This window comes from Haliotis asinina, chromosome 13, assembly GCF_037392515.1.
Source record: "Haliotis asinina isolate JCU_RB_2024 chromosome 13, JCU_Hal_asi_v2, whole genome shotgun sequence".
Classification (NCBI taxonomy): Eukaryota; Metazoa; Mollusca; class Gastropoda; order Lepetellida; family Haliotidae; genus Haliotis; species Haliotis asinina.
In genome coordinates, this window is record NC_090292.1 from 48161599 (window position 1) to 48185453 (window position 23855).

General features: G+C 40.2%; 1 pseudogene; it reads left to right on the forward strand.

The window, feature by feature from the left end:
* The first annotated feature begins 2758 nt into the window (after positions 1–2758).
* The window catches only part of LOC137259722 (NAD(P)H-hydrate epimerase-like), a 266803-nt pseudogene continuing 245706 nt past the window's right edge, over positions 2759–23855 (forward strand).

Here is a 23855-nt window from a genome sequence, read left to right on the forward strand (position 1 = left end):
CCTGTGATCTGATACAGAAGACGTGACCACCCAAGTAGGTATAAATAAATTACATGAAATAAAACCGTATATTGTTTACACCTTCTTGGGCTGTCAGTCCAGATTTAAAGAGGTACGAGACATACTCATGAAATACCTGTTAAAAGGTAAGGATCTTCCTTTTGTATTCCTGTGAGAGAGTCACGGTCAAGCATATCGTGTGACAAGCATGAATAGCTGAAGACCTGTTTTACCCAGGATCCTAACGGGTAGCAGGTATAGAAAGACGGATTGTTTTATTCAGTAAATGGCTACCAGTCCAAAACACAAACAAATGCATAGTGGCACATCACATGACATGGTACACATACATTTATCGAATCATGTTCCTCTCCCAGTCCTAATTTGAACAAAGTATGAAAATATTAACTGACATTCTTAATCACATAAACATTGGCAAATTGTTTAAGATTTATAGTAGGGGTTGACAAAAATATTTCACAATATTTTATATATTTATCTCGTACATAAGAAAAAAAATATAAGCGTTCAAGATACGTCACTCTACTTCAGCAACATTAATACCTTTCATTTACAATGAATGGAATGGAAATGGAAGAATGAATTGATGAAAGGATGAAAGGATGGGTGAAGGATGAAAGGATGGATGAAGGATGAAAGGATGAAAGGATGGATGAAGGATGAAGGATGAAAGGATGGATGGAGGATGAAAGGATGGATGGAGGATGAAAGGATGGATGAAGGACGAAAGGATGAAAGGGTGGTTGAAGGATGAAAGGATGGATGAAGGATGAAAGGATGGATGGGTGGAAGAATGAAAGGATGGATGATGGATGAGAGGGTGGATGGAAGGATCGATGAAGGATGAAAGGATTGATGGGTGGAAGAATGAAAGGATGGATGATGGATGAGAGGGTGGATGGAAGGATAGTTTGGATGGATGGAAGGAATGAAGGGAGGATGGATGAATGGATGGAAGGATGAATGGATAGAAGGATGACTTGTTTAAAAAGAACCTGTGATGGTCCGGGGTAGAATAGGCCTTTAGCAACCCATGCTTGCCATAAAAGGCGACTATGCTTTTCGCAGAAGGCGACTAACAGGATGGGGTGGTCAGACACGCTGACTTGGTTAACACATGTCATCGGTTCCCAATTGCGCAGATCGATGCTCATGTTGTTGATCACTGGATTGTCGGGTTCAGACTCGATCATTTACAGACCGCAGCCATATAGCTGGAATATTGCTGAGTGCGGCGTAAAACTAAACTCACTCACTCGTTGTTAACAAAGAAACATAAAATACTTAACATTGCCAATATCCCGACTAACCCAAACCGAAACCCTAAGCCCAGACCATAAGTAAATAAAATAATTCTAACTTAGTTGCCCAAGTTACAAGTCCAACGTTATCTGATGATTTAGCTTCAGCATTTCGTAGCAGTGTTTTGTGAATCTTTTTTGGTAAGTACGATATGAAAATGACACCAATATTTGATCACCTTAATCACATATACAGTTAGTAATAGGTGTTTACCTCATTCTCCAAGTACCACACGAATCCAAGTAGATATACCAGCTTTCAAAAATACTTATGTGACCAGCTCTTCATATAACAACCAACGCTGGTAGGGATGAGGACGTTTATTTCTCGACAGATTGTAGGTTATGAATCCACATGGATTCCTCGAACAAAACCCATCCTGTAACATTTGACAATATTAGTATAAACATCAAAATATATCATTCTTGAAAATGTTGTATAACATATGGGATACATACAGGTTGCATAAATTGAATTAAAATAGTCATGTATTACAATAACCTCGGTAACAACATTCACACAATGCACTGAGAAAAGGCACCTGCAAATAACATTTGCCAAATTCATACCACTGCAAGGCATACGCTAATGCAAATACTTCAGGTACTTGTCTTGTTGAAAATACTTTGCCAATTATTTGTAAATTGAATTCTAAATTCTACTTAAACAGTGTTAATGACAATGTCTGTTTAAATAAAAGACTAAAAAAAAAACCCTAAAAAACTAACCTGTGGCAAGTAACAATGTTGTTGCAGTGGTGTTCTGTCCTGTTCAAGGCTGGATGCTAAGTGCCATTAGTCCAGCATATAACTAGACGACTTCGCACTATACCAAGGTGTGCCCGACGTCTCGATGTAGGCCTTGACTGGAATACGAGTTTAAATTATTCATATGAACTAAAGTGCCATGTGCTTGGACACTCAGTGTATTAATATCCCAAAAAAGAACTTGTACCCAATCAGAGATCTAATCTCTGGTCACATTACACACAAAATGAAACTGAGGCCAGAATGAACCACCTCACTTCCTTAGTGATGTAAATATTCCACAAAGGGGCATAATATATATGCACCTCATAGAATTTTCCACCAAACCTTCAACAAAACCTCATATGATCTTTGTACATCAAATTTCAGATAACCACAGTGTTTATGAAATAACCCTTCACCAAAGAAACTGTTAAACATTTTTTGGAATTTAGCAGTTTATACTATTTATTTGCATGATTTTATAATTACATAAAACACCTTCACCTGACAACAATCAAATCTGTCATGTCTCAATTGACATCACTTCCTGTTACACTTACAAAATTCAATTTGACCAGACTCTATGTGAGTTTATATTAACTTTGTAATTCTTTGGGAGCATTGCCGCAAATGCTGTCACGAGTGAGTTATTTCCCTTTACCTCAACACTGGTGAAACGCTTTCCAGCTACCCAGAGTTCCATGCTGTTCGGGATTTACCTGTTGAGTTCGGAACATTCCCTGCAAAGGTTGTTTGAATGTTTTTGAATGAAATTGTGATTAAATATATAAGACATTTTCTACTATTACATGCAATGAGGTAGGCGAGCGGCTTGATCTAAGCTGTCAGTTTGGTTATGGTGAAATAACGGGACATGAACGTGATCGGTAACTACGTGATACAGTTTTCGTGCATGGTTCAATGCAGATAAACCGGCTACAGGAATTTTTTGAAACCCTTTGTAGATGTGGCAACAGCAAATATATTCTAGCAACACCTTATATATAATCTGTGGGTAGAATTGTAATGGCTGGTGATGGGAAATCCTCTCGTGACGATTATTTTTTCCCCAATCAATGATGGATTGACAGGTCCAGATTTCATAACTGAAAATAAACCAATTAATGGCCTTTTTGGAGATTGCCCATAACATATGACTAGGAGTACGGGTGTGTGATTATTCCGAAAAGGATGGGGAGGTGGTCAGCATTGTACTACATGTAACGGCCACAAACTTTCCGAGTCCGTGCTGGGATTCGAAGGACGGAACTTCAGATCCGAAGTTGGACGCCTTGTCCACATGACCAAAGAGGTTAACCCCGGGCCGTCAGCAAGCTGACAAGGTAGGGATGTCATCTGTGGGATGACTCCATGCACTGCTACATGCTCCCCCATCAACAGAAGGCACGTCCCGGGCCGCATAGTTGGGTACTGAGGCTTATTTTGTTCAAATTTGATACACACATACTCAGCCCCACGTTGGGCACCAATGTAGCGGCCACAAAATTTCCGAGTCCCGTGCCAGGATTCGAACGACGGACCCTCTGATCCGAAGTCGGAAGCCTTGTCCACATGATCAAAGAGGTTAACCCCGTCAGCAAGCTGACAAGGTAAGGATGTCATCTTTGGTATGACACCACACCCTGCTACATACACATGCACTGGGGAATGGGGGTAGTCAGGATTTGTACATGAAGATACTAATGCATTATGCTTATAATTCTTGGGAGTGGGATTGGGGTAACATTAATTTTTTTCATGATATGCAATGGGGGTGGTAACAAAGCTTAAGGGGAGGGGGTGCCACATACTTTGTTCTCGTTTTTAGGTGGTGGTTGGAACTGGTGGGGGTGGGGGTGTTTGCATTGTACTTGCTTCTCCATAAAAATCATCTCCGCCCTCCTCCGCATCTCCCCTCCACCCTCCCAACCATAAGTTATGAATGTTCGATCCCTTATGTCAGTTTGCAATGTTTGAACAGTGTAATATATAGAGGAGATTATATGAGTGGCCATCTCATACTATGTTTACGACGCCAATGCCAAAATGTTGGTACTTCTCGAGCAAGAGTAAGGGATTTGCAGATATTTATGCACTCCTGCCGTAATCATAGTATATCATAGACACAAGTATAATATTCTGTTTATTACAGAAGTCGCTAAATTGAGAAAAATGAACTCAAATCCATATTCAAACATGGGCTGCAGGTAGAACTCAACATCACAGCAGTGTTCATGACAAAGTGATATTTATATGACAAATATGAACACCTATATGTTCGTCTGTTTGAACTGTTGAGACCACATGTGCCATACAGGATATACGAGTGCCATGAAATGCTGATACAGCAAATTTAATTAAATGACAAGAATTCAGTGCAGTGAATTTGTTTCTAATTTTTTTCAGGACATAATATATATTTTTTTGTGTCATATTCATTTCTATGCACATTTCTGAATTACACCAAATATAGGCAGTATATATTTCCACCATAGGGATCTGGGCAAAATATATTGGTCCTGAGTAGCCATTTATTGTTTTAAGAGGTGACTGAATAGTCTGGATGGAGGGATTCTGATTTATTAGAGAAATATTGGTTTACAACACATCAACAAATTTGTAGTTATTCTCAACATATAAATCTATTATGTTTTGGTATGTCACCAAATACATTTAAGTAAAATTCATTCAGGCCACTAAAATTTACAAGGGTTAAAGATGTCTGTTCAGTCATTGAGTATTTTCACTTTTTTAACCTTTCTAAAAAAAAATTTATTAAATGTTTTTCCTGGTACCCCACCCCACAATTACATTCATATTAACTTTAGTTGTTTAGAGTTTTCTTTTATAATGAATATATATTTACATCCCTGTGGCTGATCTGTTTAATGAAAAGGTAAACATATTTATGAAATAATTCAGTATATAACATTAAATATAGAAATGACATTTAATAATAATAATAGTTGAATCTGAAGCGACCCAACAGTCTGATTATTATTACCCCAGATAACCCATGCTGCCTGTTAGGTTCTAGAGGGTTATAGTCTCATGACTTTATCCCACCAGGTACCCATTTTCTGCTGGATGAACGGAGGCAATTTTAAACAAACTCATATGCCTGAGGTGAGACCAAATGCTTTGTTGTGAGATCACAAACTTCGTTGTGAGACCACATGCTTTGTTCGTGACTGAAGAACTAGAAACTCTCAGGCTGCTAAACACAGTCACCCAGCCAAGGACTCCCCCACACTCAACGTTGCTTTATTTTACTGGATTTGTGACACGAAATCTGTGAACAGGACTGTGTCCATCACATTTCATATAATTCCCAATTTTCATCAGATAAGCTATGCTAAATGCGTAAAAGCACATATAAACCCACAACAGTCATACATGACTTGAATCCTGACAGCCAACCGACCCAGAACTTGAATATTGATGACAGCAGTCAGTGGAAACAATCTCACTGCTTGTAATTTTCTGGTTATGCTTAATATTGCAGGATTGCCATAAATGTTTGTATCTAATAGTGATGTTCCAGTGATCAAAAATAATCGAAAATCATTTGAAAGAAGAATTGAAAAAATGTTTATCAACTGTAAAAAAACATATTTTAGATTAATCAGAATTTTGTTGTTTTAGTAGAACACACTTGAGTGCAGTAAAACATTGTTCATTGTAACAACTGTGCATGTATGCATCTGTGCATGTGTGCATTTCATTGCATGACAGTATTAGTTATGAAAACCATTGATAAGAAAAAACAGGGGAAAAGCCCTTAGAATTAGTGATTACATTATGAACGAATATTTTTGTTATAATTGATAATCATTCACCACAAGTCCTCTGATAATTAATAGTGGATTTGGCTTCAGATGTCCAACGCTAGTGTCTGATTATGTTTGCATTGTTAGATTAATCAGGGTTTGCAATTAATCATACAGTATCTCCTCCTGGCTGTTTGGCTTCATGTTTCCATGGTAACCAATTCTTTTAGATACAGATACCCCTCTGAATTACCCGATGAGAACGGCTGCTGTTCTACTGTCTACCCTGAAGTCAGTAACTCGAAGCATCATTTTCAACAGGACCTCCGCAACTATGGCTGAAATAGGTGACCTCAAGTTTTTAGGGTGAGTAGTGATACATTTTTCATTTATTGTCTTTGCTCGTTTTCAGTACCAGGTACTCAAGCTCATCCATTCCTGGTAACGGACCGTTCATAATTTATCCCTTGTGTGTGTGTGGCGGGGGGGGGGGGGGGGCGATGAGGATTTGTATATTTTTTCTGTACAAAGCGCCCCCTTCAATACTTGGGACAAAGCAAATAGCTTCCTCATGCAATCTATGTCCAAAACACATGACACCCCCATTGCTGACCCCTCTCTCTCTCTCTCTCTCTCTCTCTCTCTCTCTTTCCCCCCCCCAAATATCTACAGCTACCCCCCCAATATTCAGTGGACAAAATGAATTACCCCCCTGAAAGTCCTCATTGCCCCTGGGGAATAAATTATGAACAGTCCCCAAAAATCTATTTGGGTGATGAAAACACTGATAGTGTGGATGAAGTTGCTGTCACTCAGTATTGCTGATGCAAATGCTGAAGTTGATGAAGTTGATGTCTGTGAAGGTGACAGAAACGCTGAAGTTGATAATAGTGATGGAGGTGTATATGATGTAGACGTGCACCCTGTTGCTGTTGAGGAGAGCAAGGATTGAGGCTCCAGTAAAATCTCTGTTAAACTGATGTCATTTGGTCTGCTGACTTAAGTGACTCTTTCCTTATGACTGCTGCCATTTCTACACACAGGCTGAGGCTGAGGCTGAGGCTGAGGCTGAGGCTGAGGCTGAAATACCAGGAAGTTTACATGTTTAGTGACAGGTATCTCCAGAAGGAAAATGTATTTTTGAAAGAAGTTTCAAATATACCCATGCTCACAAAATTCATTATATAGCAATGGGCAGTCACATGCCCTTGACGTCCATGTTGGTTTCCTAGTTGACTAGTTGAGGGAGTGAGTTAAAGATTAGCATAACCTTGGCAGTGTCTCAGTCTTAAAGTGTCCTGAAGTGCTTGAGGTTCATCGTAAGCTCAGTAATATATATAAGTATGTTCAGTCAAGTACAAAAGTTATGTTTGGCGCGAGACATTATAACTGACCCCAATATGTTGTTAAATAAATCTATTTTCCAATTATTTTGCCTGGTTACTTATCCCTGGCAACACGTTTTGTTTTAAAGTGTACTTTGTCTGTCTGTCCTCCATCCATCTGTGCATCGGTGCTCATTCATATCTTACGGAGCAGAACTTCAAAATCGTTGACTATTTCTTCACCAAACCTAGCACCTAGATTGTTAATGGAAATTCTTGAGGGTTTCAATCTGTTTCTCTATGGAGTGTTGTGGTTGTACATTGTCTGTCTATGGAGTGTTGTGGTTGTACATTGTCTTTCTATGGAGGGTTGTGGTTGTACATTGTCTATGGAGTATTGTGGTTGTACATTGTCTGTCTATGGAGGGTTGTGGTTGTACTTTGTCTGTCTATGGAGTGTTGTGGTTGTACATTGTCTGTCTGTGGTGTGCAGTGGTTGTACATTGCCTGTGGACTGTTGTTGTACATTGTTTGTCAGTGGAATATTTTTATCCCAGCTAGTAATTGCAATTTCTAACATACTTACATGCATAAATATAATCACCACATCTCCTGAAGTTTGCATCCAGTGTGAAGTGATCCAGGTGGCGCTTTAGGGGGAATAACCTGGATTACATAAGGGAACAGAATAATGGTCTTTGTTAACTCTTTGGCATAGACTGATTGTTTTACATCTAGTTTCCTGATGTGGGCATTACAAGGATTAGGCAGTGCTTATCACATTAGAGCTGACAAAGTTACAGGCACAATTCTATTACCACTCTGATCCAAATGCATTACTGTGTAATGTGTTAATGTGCAGCTGGTAGCGCCATCTGTTGGAGTCACTGATGCTGGGACGAAGATGTGAGTCTGTTGATTTGCCACAATCTTCAGTTGTCCTGGGTATTCCTTTGTATTATTTAAATGTGGTGGTGTGTTTGTTTAGCTCAGGTCACAAATCAGTTGAGCAATGTTGGGTGTGGAGAGCCCTTGTGTGGGTGACCATATTTGGCAGCTTGACTCCTGAGAGTTTCTAGGACCAGAGTCAGTCCTGCCCCACAACAAATTACATGTGACACATGTAATTTCACTGTCATCAAGTGGGTGAAGTTCATAATTGCTATTCACCCAGCAGAAAATGGGTACCCAGTGGGACAAGTCACATGACCTTCTAGTCTCTGCAGTCATGCTCCACAATGAAACACCCGTAATTCATTTCTAACAATAAACAATTCTGTCCAGATCTTCATGAGAGGCAAGAATGAGTTGTTGAAGACCAGTTCTATCCAGGATCTTCAGTGGAGACAAGCTTGGGCTGTTGAAGATCAGTTCTATCCAGGATCTTCATGGGAGACAAGCATGGGTTGCTGAAGACCAGTTCTATCCAGGATCTTCATGTGAGACAAGCATGGGTTGCTGAAGACCAGTTCTATACAGGATCTTCATGGGAGACAAGCATGGGTTGCTGAAGACCAGTTCTATCCAGGATCTTCAGTGGAGACAAGCTTGGGCTGTTGAAGATCAGTTCTATCCAGGATGTTCATGGGAGACAAGCATGGGTTGTTGAAGACCTGAGTTCTGTCTAGGATGTTCAGTGGAGACAAGCATGAGTTGTTGAAGACCAGTTCTATACAGGATCTTCATGGGAGACAAGCATGGGTTGCTGAAGACCAGTTCTATCCAGGATCTTCATGGGAGACAAGCATGGGTTGCTGAAGACCAGTTCTATCCAGGATCTTCATGGGAGACAAGCATGGGTTGCTGAAGACCAGTTCTATACAGGATCTTCATGGGAGACAAGCATGGGTTACTGAAGACCAGTTCTATACAGGATCTTCATGGGAGACAAGCATGAGTTGTTGAAGACCAGTTCTATACAGGATCGTCATAGGAGACAAGCATGGGTTGCTGAAGACCAGTTCTATCTAGGATCTTCATGGGAGACAAGCATGGGCTGCTGAAGACCAGTGCTATACAGGATTTTCAGGGGAGACAAGCATGGGTTGCAGAAGACCAGTTCTATCCAGGATCTTCATGGGAGACAAGCATGGGCTGCTGAAGACCAGTTCTGTCCACGATCTTCATGGGAGACAAACATGGGTTGCTGAAGACCAGTTCTATCCAGGATCTTCATGGGAGACAAGCATGGGTTGCTGCTGAAGACCAGTGATATCCAGGATCTTCCTGGGAGACAAGCGTGGGTTGCTGAAGACCAGTTCTATACAGGATCTTCATGGGAGACAAGCATGGGCTGCTGAAGACCAAGTCTATCCAGGATGTTCATGGGAGACAAGCGTGGGTTGCTGAAGACCAGTGCTATCCACGATCTTCATGGGAGACAAGCGTGGGTTGCTGAAGACCAGTTCTATCTAGGATCTTCATGGGAGACAAGCATGGGCTGCTGGTGTGTCAGTAAATAAATACATCAATAATCATAATTTCAAAATATACAAATACCCCAGAATACAGTTTACAGGCCCACTAAATCAAATGACAAATTGAAGTTTTGATTTAATCCAAGAGTGGTAATTATACATAATGAGTTTCTTGATGTGCTATTTTCCTTGAGACAGTTCACAATAAAGTTTCTGCTGCTAGAGTGATTTATCATTTCAACAGTTAGTTGACTGACTGTTTTATTAACGCAATGCAGTGTAAATCAGATTCACCTGTTCAGGTAATTAATACTTCTGAAGACTTTGTGAATTTTCTATTACATCAAATTTGGAGCACAGAAATATTTTTGTGCTTTTTGTATTTCAGGTATCAGACGTCAAAAATGAGAGACGGTTATGCATGTGTTCTAAAACTTTGATGAATGCTTGCAGTTTTCTTCTTTTCAGGGAACATTGACAGGTTTTTGTTGTTTATTATTGATGAATGTTAATACTTATCTAGGTAAATATCAGTAAATTTATATTTTATTAAAATTATAATCTAACTTCCATATGCAGCTATTTAGATAGCAGCTAATATTAATTCAATCAATTCTCCTAAGAATATACCTGACCCGCACAGTAACTGGCCTTGCAAGTTGACCCATTCTGTCTTAAAATACGGCTGTTTTGGTTCTGTTTCTGTTCTCAATTCCACGATGATGATGATGATGATGATGATGATGATGATGATGATGATGATGGTGGTGGTGGTGGTGGTGGTGGTGGTGGTGATGATGATGATGATGATGATGATGATGATGATGATGTGATGATGATGATGATGATGATCCAGCATTTATTGTTTCTGTTCTCAAGGCCATGATGATCACCAGTCCATAATATAAGAGTGTTTCAGTGCTTCTGATTTTGTTCCATTAAATGAGTTCGGACACGCAACAGCATCATGTGTGAAGTCATTACATGACATACAAGTAGACTAGGAAGTAATAAACGTAGGTTCATAATTGGATAACTGGACTTCAGTAAGTCCAGCATTACTACGGACAGTGCTGGTCGGATGTGGAAGGTGAATGGCTGGTTCCAGCAGCGGCGTGTTGATGGACATGACAAAACGGAGCCAGATTTCATGATTCAGCAGTCTGTCTCAGATTTCATCAGATTTGATCTGCGCTTTTTGTTTTGTTTTTTGTTCTGTGTTGTTTAATGCAACATTCAGAAATATTCCAACTAAATGGCAGTGATCTGTAAATAATGAAGTCTGGACCAGACAATCCAGTGATCAACATCATGAGCAGCAGGAATACGATGATTTGTCAGCCAAGTCAATGAGTCCAGTCACCCTAGCTCTTTAGTCCCTAGTTTCGACAAGTGAGGAAGATTAAGTTTTACTCGGATCTGAAGACTAATTATACCCCAGTTCCGAGGACTAATTCTGGGGTCTGTATGATATGAGTAAATGAAGCAGAGATATTTGAAAAATAACTTCAGCTGAGACATGCCAAGAAAGAGGCTCATACTTATACTTTATGTTCCAGACTCAAGACACAATACTATACCATTCTGTCATTCATTTTCATTTTCTTTCCTCATATTTGTAGCAGGGCGTGTAGTCATCCCACAGATGACCTCCTTACCTTGTCAGCTTGCTGACGGGGTTAACCTCTTTGGTCATGTGGACAAGGCATCCGACTTCGGATCGGAAGGTTCGTCATTCGAATCCCAGCATGGGACTCGGAAATTTTGTGGCCGCTACATTGGCGCCCAACGTGGGGCTGAGCACCTTCATATCAAATTTGAACAAAATAAGCCTCAGTACCCAACTATGCGGCCCGGGACGTGCCTTCTGTTGACGGGGGAGTATGTAGCAGGGCGTGGAGTCATCCCAAAGATGACATCCCTACCTTGTCAGCTTGCTGACGGGGTTAACCTCTTTGGTCATGTGGACAAGGCGTCCGACTTCGGATCGGAAGGTCCATCGTTCGAATCCCAGCACGGGACTCGGAAACTTTGTGGTCGCTACATATTGTAGGGTGGCTTAGAAGGGAAAGTGTTCACTTATTATGTTAAAATGATAGGTTCATTTGCCCTCATGGTCACTATCTGTGAAGCCCTTTTCTGGTGTTATTGATGACTTTTAGGGTTTTTCCTCTCATGGAATTTTCAGATTACAAAGTAGGATTTCTAGACTGTAAGTGTGTCAGTGTTTTGTCAAGGAGTTAGTAGACTTTGATTGTTGTTGATTTCTGGTTCAACAAGACTATAACACTGAACTTACCTCAACCTGCTCTGCCCCATCTTGCTTTGCCTCACCTCATCCCCTTGTCCTACCTTGCCTCACCCCACCTCATTCACTCATTCTGCAAGTCTGTTCAGCTCACTCACCCGTCACTGCCTGGCCATGCCTCACCTCACCTCACCTTACCCTGCCTTGCCTCACCTCACATAATCCCACCTTGCCTCACCTCACCTTACCCTACCATGCCCCACACCCCCTCACCCTACCTTGCCTCACCTCACTCTACCTTACCTCACCTCATCTAACCCCACCTTGCCCTTTGTCAGCTAACCTCACCTTGCTTCACCCCACCTAACGCCACCTCACCTAACCCCACCTTCCCTTGTGTCAGCTAACCTCACCTTGCTTCACCCCACCTAATGCCACCTCACCTAACCCCACCTTGCCCTTTGTCAGCTAACCCCACCTTGCCTCACCTTACCCAACCCCCCATGCCTTACCTTACCTAACCTGCTCATTGGCCCATCCACTGACCTAACCACCTTGCTTTTCTCTTTTTTTCCCTCTCCCTGCTGTGTTATCCAGTTCTCCCATAGTATTCATACACAATATGCTCCAGTCTTACTGGTAATATGCTTCAGCGTCAGCCGACATTGAGCATTTACTGCTAGGATCATACACATTTAGTGCGAGTGATGTGAGTGTTTGAATGATACAGGAGGTGGTCCAAGCGGAGTAGATTACAGGCTTGGACAGAGACCATCAGTCTTCATTACGCATGTATGTGGGGCTGCCTTATTCCTCCCTCTGACCATCAGTCAGCTCTTAGCGCTTAGACAACCTATATCATGCTGAAGCTGGTCATTAATACTCCTAGACCCTGTAAACTGATGTGAGCTGACCTCAGCTGACCAATCTCCTGCCATACCCCAATGCCACCAGGCAGGGCAACAAGAAGTAGATTTGATAACAGGCTTTTACAGATAGATTGTAGTATTCATTAATATGAATGCCTTTTACATACAGACATCAGTATTCACTAGTCTTACCTCTGTTGATCCCTCAGACACCTCAGACAGCTGACCCGTGAAGGTTCCGGGTTAGTATAGGCCTTCAGCAACCCATGCTTGCTATAAAAGGGCTGTGCTTGTTGTAAGAGGCAACTAATGGGATCGGGTGGTCAGGCTCACTGACTTGGTTGACACATGTCATCGGTTCCCAATTGTGCAGATTGATGCTGATGTTGTTAATCACAGGATTGTCTGGTCCAGTCTCGATTATTTACAGACCGCCTCCATAGAGCTGGAATATTGCTGAGTCAGGTGTAAAACTAAACTCACTCACTCACTCACTCACTCACTCACTCACTCACTCACTCACTCACTCACTCACTCACTCACTCACTCACTCACTCACTCACTCAGACACCTACTCGGTGGTGAACAGTCCTTGTGCCATCCCGAGAGTGTTGATCAGGCAGGGTAACAATAAGCAGAGCTGATAACAAGCTTTTACAGATAGACGTCAGTATTCACTAGTCCTACCTCTGTGTTGATCCCATCCTTGGATGCTCAGACACCTACTTGTAGGTGAACAGTCCTTGTGCCATCCTCTTATTGTTGACCACATGCAGTGCAACAACAAATAGCTTACAGGATTTACAGACAGATGTCAGTCTTATTTATCTAATGCTTTGTCAGCGCTGTCTATTCAACCTTTATTCAGCTTTTCAGCTTTCAGTGCACAGAGACCCATGAAGATCTGTGCTAGAAAAGGTCTTCAGCAGCTCAGGCTTGCCACAGTACTTGTCTTAAGAGGCGACTAATGAGATCAGGTGGTCAGGTTCGCTCACTTGGTTGACACATGTTGTCAGTTCCCAGTTGCACAGATCGATGCCCATGCTGTTGTTTTCTGGATTGTCTGGTCCAGACTCGATTATTTACAGACCGCCTCCATATAGCTGGAATATTGCATAAGTGTGGCTTAAAACTAAACTTTGTGGAAGCAATTAGAGAAGTCAGACGTGAAGGAACTACACTTGGAAGGAACTACGCTGAAAACTAGTTCCTGCGTCACAAATGGCATGAAATGAAAGATAATGACAGAACAGGGTGTTTACAAATCCACGTGAAGTACTGAAAATTGTCCCATGGTTGTGATCGCTTGATAAAGTCTGTTTTCTAATTTCTCTTGAAAAGACTTGACAATAGTCTTGACAAAACCACTACTGTTTTGACAGAGGCTCTGCATGGCTATCTTGTGATAGACTATTTCTTTAATTTTTCAACAGAAAGCTGAAGAGTTGTCATGTTGAAACAAACAGAATATTAATGTCCCCAATTTTCTTTTCATGAAATATAAGAAAGTAATTCCATATCTTAAAGATAATATTTTCAAATTCCAACGAAAGATAACATTTTCACAAGCTTTGTACTTGGTTTGTGAACGTTTAACTGTTCACAGAAATTCGACAGTCAGAATTGTGTTTTATCGGAATTTGTGTTTATAGATCCCCATGGCAACAAAATCAATAGTTAAATGTCAAGCTTTGTTAGATCATACCATTGAAGACGAACAGCAAATATTTACAAATTCTGTCATAAGTTGGTAATAGTTCTTTGAATAATAGATGTTTTACTTATATCAAAGGCTTATGTTTTGTCCATTATGAAGACAGCACACATAAGGTCTGATTGGAAATACCATGTGTATGGCTTCGATTTTCTTACTGTTTCTTCTCAGTCAGAAAAGCATTGTGTGTGATGTCAACTTATTATTGAGATATATTGATGTATTGATTTTTCAGTAGGAAGTCACCTGGATTAAGTAGAAGCAATTTGGTGGCGTTCAAGTTTGTTCAAATATTTCCAATATGTCTGCCACAGAAGCCATAGGTAGGATGTCATTCTGTTCAAGGGTCAGCATTTATGGTATTGGAGTGCTAATGGATTAATTCTGATGGTTCCTTACAAAGATTTTACAAAGTGTTTAGCAATTGGTATTTTGGAATTGTGATTTTTTATTGACATGGAATTTTACAAAAGTTGTTTTTCAGCATGAACTGTTGAAGAAGATTTTGCTTCTAATGAATAACACTTTGTATGAGTTTGGTAGCATGTACATAATAATGTGAATGAGTGAGTGAGTGAGTGAGTGAGTGAGTGAGTTCACAGTTCACAATGTCAAATTCAGGAACTATTCCAAGACATTTTTCGAATCTGTCCATATATATCAGAAATTATATTTTCTGAACTTTCTTATGCTGGATTCTTCTGCCAATAGTTGTGCCATTGTGTTTCTGTGGCCGATTCATCACAGAGGTGCTCACGGTTCACATTGTCCAATTCATGAGCTATACCAAGACATTTTCAAGTGTATCCATATATGTCGGAAATTATATTTTTTTAACTTTGTGATGCCAGATCCTGCAGCCAATAGATGTGCCATTGTGTTCTTCTGACCGATGCCCTTTATGTCTTCTTGTGAGTCAAGATCTTGAATCTACCATTGATCTGCTTCAGAAAAACTCATCAACGCCAAGTCTTTTGAAATGTATTTCTGGAAAAGATCATGGTAAAAAAAACATATTGTGTATCTTTTACCACATTGAGATATTTCTAGTGGTTCTGTGATGGCGAAAGGGAAGGTCTGTCTAATACAGGTGTTGTATGTAGATTCAGTGATGAGAGGGGATCAAGCTAAATGTCAGCCTGGCGCTTGGTGCCAACTTGATCAGGGACTATCTCAAAAGTCATAGAGACAAATAATATAGCTTTAAGGAACAGGTTGAAGTCAAGGTGCTCATTCTTTAGTTTGGTAGTCAAAGAAATATTGTTCCAGGTTTGTAAAGAGCTCTTGATCAAGCTTGCCATGGTTCTATAATAAGTTCTGCAGTCAAGGAATACACATCCATGTTCTATGAAGAGATCATGTCCTTACTGTGGTTATAGTCAAGAAATACAAGCCCATGTTCTACAAACAGATCTTGAGCCTACTGTGGTTGTAGTCAAAGAATACATGTTCATGTTCTATAAAGAGATCTTTGGCCTACTGTGGTTGTAGTCAAGGAATACAAGTCCATGTTCTATGAAGAGATATTGTCCCAACAAGGAATACACGTCCATGCTCTATAAAGAGATCTTTGGCCTACTGTGGTTGTAGTCAAAGAATACATGTTCATGTCCTGTGAAGAGATCTCATCTAGCCTTATGTAAGAATGTCGAGTTTTGACTGGTCCACGTGACTCTGATAAAATACCATGTGCACCCATCACGATCCGCCAGCGGGAGTATACAACTTTTATACTCCCGCTGCAAAAGTCATATCATCCCGCTACGCCTCGGTGAGAAAAGCGTGCATCGACAAGCCTTTAGTAACGTGCGGTGCACTGAGGTCAAACGATCAGCTGGTGTCTACATGGCAGCAAGTCAATTCGATGCGTGTTGTTTTGTTTTGATTTAGTGAAAACATTCAGCTAGATAAATGCGTCATCACATTGTGTCTCCTGAAATACAGGGTTTTATCAGTCCCTCGTAAGGTTGTATTCCCCTCGCCTGCCTCTGGCGAGGGGAATACAACCTTACGAGGGACTGATAAAACCCTGTATTTCCCTCGACACGATGTGATAACTTATATTGTCCCTACTGTCGTTTTGGTCAAGAATACATGTAATTGTTCTAGAAATAGATCTTGTCCTGACAAGGAATACAAGTCCATGTTCTATAAAGAGATCTTGTGCCTACTGTGGTTGTAGTCAATTAGTACATGCTCATGTTCTATGAAGAGATCTTGTCCCAACAAGGAATACAAGTCCATGTTCTATAAAGAGATCTTTGGCCTGCTGTGGTTGTAGTCATGGAATACAAATCCATGTTCTATGAAGAGATATTGTGCCTACTGTGGTTGTAGTCATGGAATACAAGTTCATGTGTATGAAGAGATCTTGTCCCAACAAGGAATACAAGTCCATGTTCTATAAAGAGATCTTTGGCCTACTGTGGTTGTAGTCAAGGAATACAAATCCATCTTCTGTAAAGAGATCTTTGGCCTACTGTGGTTGTAGTCAAGGAATACAAGTCCATGTTCTACAAACGGATCTTTGGCCTTCTGTTGTAGGACATTAATAGTAGGCATGTTTAGAGAGTATCGTTTAGAGCCTTTTTTGTCAATATTCTAGCTATATCACAGATGGGGACACCGGGAATCAGCTTGACATTGTACCCATGTGTATCGAACCCAGACCTTTGGTGTGATGAACAGATACTTTTACCACCAGACTACCCCACCACTCCTAGGACTTCTAGATCTAACTTGTGAGATCATTAGCCAGACAAGATCAGTATGTAAATTTATTGTTAAAGTTATTGTTATTTATGGTTATATATCAACAGCCATAAAAGGCCAAAACAGGTTTTAAAATGACCCATTGCCTCATGTCCCAGTCCAGTGTATTTTTTTGTCAGATAAGCAAATTTGTATGTCACGCTGAACCGGGGTCTACCTGACTTTCCCATATTGATTACATTGCTTATTTACGAAATCAACAAGAAAATCGGCTGGTATAATGGAGAACTTATCAGGGTAAGTGGTTTTACATATGCCACTGTACCATAGTACACTAGCAATTTTTAAAGGTGTTTCCACCCCTGAATACAGTACATTGAATCTTGTTCATGAATGTCTGGAAAAATCATCATTATTGAAAATTCCAACAAAACAGTGAGTCAAACATGTAGCAGCTGTAATCTTTCACTATTGTCAGTGGATGTCCAAAATGTCACATTTCTTTCATATATTTCTACCCATGAAAATCCAGGTTAAAATTTGTTTTCAGCAATCATAGACCAATTGTGACTACTCTTGGTAGATATATACATAAAAAAATGCTGACCTGGCCCCCAGTGCAATGAAACGCTGTCAATCTGTGAGATTCAGAGGTGGTCAGTTGGCAATTACATATCGTATTCCAAACCACTAGGTGACCAAAACTAACTTACAGCACGACACAGGCACCTCAAATGAACATACAGCAATGATCTTGCCTCGCTGTTTGTCTGACGATGAGATTGGTCTCTCGTTACGTACAAGACGCTATGATTAAAAGCCTTGGCGGAGGACAAATGATCAGACACTGTATTTTTTGTGGAAATCCTTTGAAAGTGGGCGACATTAGTGTCTGACGCTGGCTCGTCTGAAGTGGCATCAGTTGAATGTTGTGCGGGAAGTAGTATTTTTGTGACAGTTTATGTCCAGTGCTTGACTGCAGACGTCAAATCTTACTGGTCTTTTGAAGGGGATTAATCTAATATGTTTTTCTGTTTTTTTCACATAATTTTTATAAGGCAAGACAAATTGTCATGGATATGTTTAATTCAGTATGTGTTTGCCATGGACCTTCTTGTACAAACAGATGCATCTAAGGTACAGCAGTGTAAAACAACAGGTCAAATAAACAAATATTTATGTTTCATATAATTTTAATTGATACAATTAAACCAAAACTCAGGACGATACTTAGAGGATACTAAATGACCGTCATTGTAATAACATTTTTATCAAACAAGTTAGTGAGTTTTCACTTGTTTGATACTAAATCTTTCACAAATCTATTAGAAATGGTATTTCACGGACATGAGTTTAGTGTTCTGTTTATAACTCTCCGACATGAATTGACAAGAACCACAAAATGTGATGACTGTCAGCTTTGTGCGATTGAGCAAGGTCTAATACCGTTGAGACAAAGGTAATAGCATTATGACGTCATAACTGTAAACCTGTATGATGTCACACATCTAGTGGTATTTCACTAGTAAAAATATTACAGTAACTTCAATGTGTGAGTAATTTAAAATTCACTTGCTTGATTTACACCATCCTTCAGCTGGTGGTAATTTTCAAACAAATTAGCCAAACTGTGAAATAAATTATAAATATTTCTTTATTTTGTAAATCTTCAAGTGAGGAAATAGATGAAAACGCTGTTGGGGGAGAAATTCTAAAGCATTTTTTACATGCAGGTCCATACTGACTAAGTGAGTTTGATTTTACACTGCATTTAGCGATATTCCTGCTATATCACGGCGGCTGACATCAGATTTGGGTTTCAGACATTGTACCAATGTAGGGAATCAAACCTGGGTCTTCAGCATGACGAACTGAGGCTACCTCACTGCCTGTGGAGTCATAGTCATCTGTGAGGCGACTCATTAGTAGGCAGAGAATATTTTACAGATGTGACAACAGCCTTGTCAAGTGACTTTGTTTTTTGAGAACATGTCATCTGAACTACAGCACCCCCTGTTTTTCACCAGCTGAAATCAGATTATCAACAACAATGTTTTGATGGTGTCTCATATTGCCCATCAAACATCCAACAAAATTTATGTCAATACATCTCAGAAATAAGTCTTAGAAAGAGCAGAGAACCTCAATTTTCCGAATTATTGCCACTAGAATTAACTGTGGACAAACAATGTCTAAAAACAGGTGTTCATTTCCTTGGTTCATTACGATAGGTCCTCTCACGACCTTCTCTGCACTGGGATTACTTGTCTGTATGGCAGGGCAAGCACCATGGACAAATGAAGCTCTCAAAGGGTCTATTTGGACCAAATATGCTTCGTTTGGCAGGAATAATCACATTCTTGGCTGACATTCTTGGGGAAGGAGATGTGGATGCCAGTTTGATACATGGATCAATGGAAACTGCAACATTCTGGGGTTTAGAGGAGTGGGTTTGGAGGTAGATTCCTTGGAGCTGTTGTATTCTCAGATTTAGATTCCTTCGGAGTACCAAACCTATTATTTTGCTTACTAAACATGTGCACAGCTGATTGCTATTTCCAGCCCTGTTTATGAGACAAATAAACATACTAATCCTAATTACTGCATATAGTAATGCGCCTACAAAGACCAGGATAGAACTGGAAAGGTCCATAATCTTGTCTCCTGATGTTTAATTGCAAAGTTCATGTCGTCAACAAAAGTCATTTTCTCTTGATTGACCACACAAAAACGATATGGTTATGTTTTCGTAGCACTAGCAGAAATGATAGTTGACCCCTTTCCACAGATTTCTTTTTTGTGGTCCTCAAAATTCAGCTTTTCTATTGTTATAAATTGTGTAGTTGTTCCTTGATAATATCATTTCTTTTATTCTGATTCCTATCACCAACTATTTGGATTCATTGAAATATCTCGCCTACTGTTTTCAGTCTTTGAGAATCTGTTGGTTACTACTTTGATTCCTTGAGAATATCCCACCTACTATTTTACTCTTTGAAATATCTCATCAACTATACTCATTCCTTGGACATATCTCACCTACTATATTGATTCCTTGGACATATCTCACCTGTTATATTGATTCCTTGGACATATCTCACCTGTTATATTGATTCCTTGGACACATCTCACCTGTTATATTGATTCCTTGGACATGTCTCACCTACTACATGCATTCCTTGGACATATCTCACCAACTATATTCATTCTTGGGCATATCTCACCTACTACATTCATTCCTTGGACTTATCTCACCTACTATTTTGATTCCTTGGATATATCTCACCTACTGTATTCATTCCTTGGAATTTCTCACCCACTGTTTTGATTTCTTGAAACTTTGCCACCTACTACTTTGACTCAAGGAAAATATCTCACCTACTACTTTAATTCCTTTAAAACTCACCAGCTATATTGATTACATGAGAATATCTCACCAACTATTTGATTCCTTGAGAATATCTCACCAACTATTTTGATTCCTTGAGAACATGTCACATGTCCTGCAAAAACTAAAACTCAATATACTACTTTCCTGTCAGAGTATTTTGATACTTAATGTTTAACATTCACGACTCGACTAATGTCTGTTAACATTGGCTGGCATTATATGTTTGATCAGTCAAGATGAATCAATCATGGACAAATACTGATATTGGCACCATTGTCTCTGCCGCTAGTGATGTGAGGCCATTTATAGATACTTGTTTCTGATGGCCTCAGCATGTACCATTAACTATTGATAGCTCCTTCTGTTACCCGATGTAAATTGCTGCTGTTTTCAGCCCTGACATCGATGAACAGGCTTGTGTGTAATTATTGACTATATAATTAGTCGTACGACAATATGTTTGTTTGACATTTACAATTACACAGGTCTTGTTTTGCTTTGTGTCAAGCTGTTACTTTTGTTTTCATAAATGATGTCAATTTTTAATTTGTATCTGTTATAAATGCATGCTTAGTGAGACATTCATTCACTTTTGGGAAAAGCAAGTATTTTGCTCCATAATTATTCGGCAGTAAATATATCTTCTTTCTGTATTTATTATTTTGAATTTTATGTTAAAATAATGCAGTAATGATTGATTTGCTGAAAATCAGTTCATTTATTGTTTTCATCAAATAGTTCAATTTTTTGCCGTGAGACATGGTCGTAACTTTACTAAATATCTTGCTCCTGTATTTCATTTTTGGAATTTTGTGTTTAAAGTATCCAATTACAATTGACTTGGATTGACTTAGATTTACTCATAGTGTTACTATGGTGATGGACTGATGCCTAGTCCTTGAAATGAACATATTTGACTGAACTTCAGTTCACAGATAAAATCAGTACAATATAATAGTCAAGAGATGAAGTAATTTAGACTGGCCACGTATTCTAGACAGACTGTCTTGAACACATTTGTTTCAGGATGAGTATGACAGATTACTATGCTGATGAAAGTTGTTTTGGAATGATATTTCCCATGGAACTCATTTCATATGTCTAATTTTTATAGTTTGGGGGTCAGAAAGAGTTTTCTTTTATAGTTATTGTAGTGATTCCAGCTGAGTGTTACCCATGAGGATCTGGGTTGAAATTGGTCTGCAGCAACCCATTGGTCTTCAGCAACCCATGCCTGTCATAAGAGACAACCATGAGGATCTGCGTTGAAATTGGTCTTCAGCAACCCATTGGTCTTCAGCAACCCATGCCTGTCATAAGAGACAACCATGAGGATCTGCGTTGAAATTGGTCTTCAGCAACCCATTGGTCTTCAGCAACCCATGCCTGTCATAAGAGACAACCATGAGGATCTGGGTTGAAATTGGTCTTCAGCAACCCATTGGTCTTCAGCAACCCATGCCTGTCATAAGAGACAACCATGAGGATCTGGGTTGAAATTGGTCTTCAGATGCCTGTCGTAAGAGACACCCATGAAGATCTGGGTTGAAATTGGTCTTCAGCAACCCAGAGACACCCATGATCATCTGGGAATGTGTGAATCCCATTTCTGGTGTTTCATGTCATGGCATTGCTGCAATATTGCTGACAATGCATAGAACTAAACTCACTAAACTGAACACAATAGAAGGATCCTGTGAAGTATGTTTGATGGGGCAGTGGAGTAGTCTTGTAGTTAAGGCATTCACTGTTTGCGCCGAAAGTCTGGGTTTGATTGCAGACATTTGGGTAGCTTCCACTCATCATGCTGAAGACCCAGGTTCGATTCCCTACATTGGTACAATATGTGGAGGCCATTTTTAGTGTTGCTCACAGTGAAATTGCTGAAGTAGTGCTAAAAGTGGCATAAAACTAAACTGAGTCACTCTGAGGACTTGTAGGATTCTTTCTCTCAGACTAAAAAAATGGGACTCTGAGGCTTTAAAACTGGAAAAAATTGCAAACTCAGTAACATCACAAGGCTGTATTTATGGGCCAATTTATACAGATTAACGTCTGACGAGAGAATAATGATTGTAACAAATATTGGTTGTTATTTGGTGAAGCTGGAAGTGTGACAGTACTGTTATCATGAGGAAGGTGTTTTTGCACTTGTGCAACGTGTGATGACATTAATTGTTGACATGTTCATCCTTTTACCGTGGTAACAATGCTTGTTTCACGGAAGGTTTGTGTTTTGTTACATTAGCACACAAATTTACACAGCAGTGCAGGAAAACTGATAAAAACAAACTTTTTATTGCTAATATCAGAATGAAAATTCTGGAAAGGCAAAATGTGGGAAACACAGAAAGACAGAAAAAGCGAAGACGGTTTTAAAGAACGTAAATACTTAAGCATACCCTTGTGTCTCTATTTGTGGAGACTTGGGGTCAGCATACCCTCGTGTTTCTCTTTGTGGAGATTTGGGGTCAGCATACCCTCATGTCTCTCTTTGTGGAGACTTGGGGTCAGCATACCCTGGTGTCTGTCTTTGTGGGGATTTGGGGTCAGCATACCCTGGTTTTTCTCTTTGTGGAGATTTGGGGTCAGCATACCCTGGTGTCTCTCTTTGTGGAGATTTGGGGTCAGCATACCCTGGTGTCTGTCTTTGTGGGGATTTGGGGTCAGCATACCCTGGTTTTTCTCTTTGTGGAGACTTGGGGTCAGCATACCATGGTGTCTCTCTTTGTGGAGACTTGGGGTCAGCATACCCTGGTGTCTTGTCTTTGTGGGGATTTGGGGTCAGCATACCCTGGTGTCTCTCTTTGTGGAGACTTGGGGTCAGCATACCCTGGTGTCTGTCTTTGTGGGGATTTGGGGTCAGCATACCCTGGTGTTTCTCTTTGTGGAGATTTGGGGTCAGCATACCCTGGTGTCTCTCTTTGTGGAGACTTGGGGTCAGCATACCCTGGTGTCTGTCTTTGTGGGGATTTGGGGTCAGCATACCCTGGTGTCTCTCTTTGTGGAGACTTGGGGTCAGCATACCCTGGTGTCTCTCTTTGTGGAGACTTGGGGTCAGCATACCCTGGTGTCTGTCTTTGTGGGGATTTGGGGTCAGCATACCCTGGTTTTTCTCTTTGTGGAGACTTGGGGTCAGCATACCCTCGTGTCTCTCTTTGTGGAGACTTGGGGTCAGTATACCCTGGTGTCTGTCTTTGTGGGGATTTGGGGTCAGCATACCCTGGTGTCTCTCTTTGTGGAGACTTGGGGTCAGCATACCCTGGTGTCTGTCTTTGTGGGGATTTGGGGTCAGCATACCCTGGTTTTTCTCTTTGTGGAGATTTGGGGTCAGCAT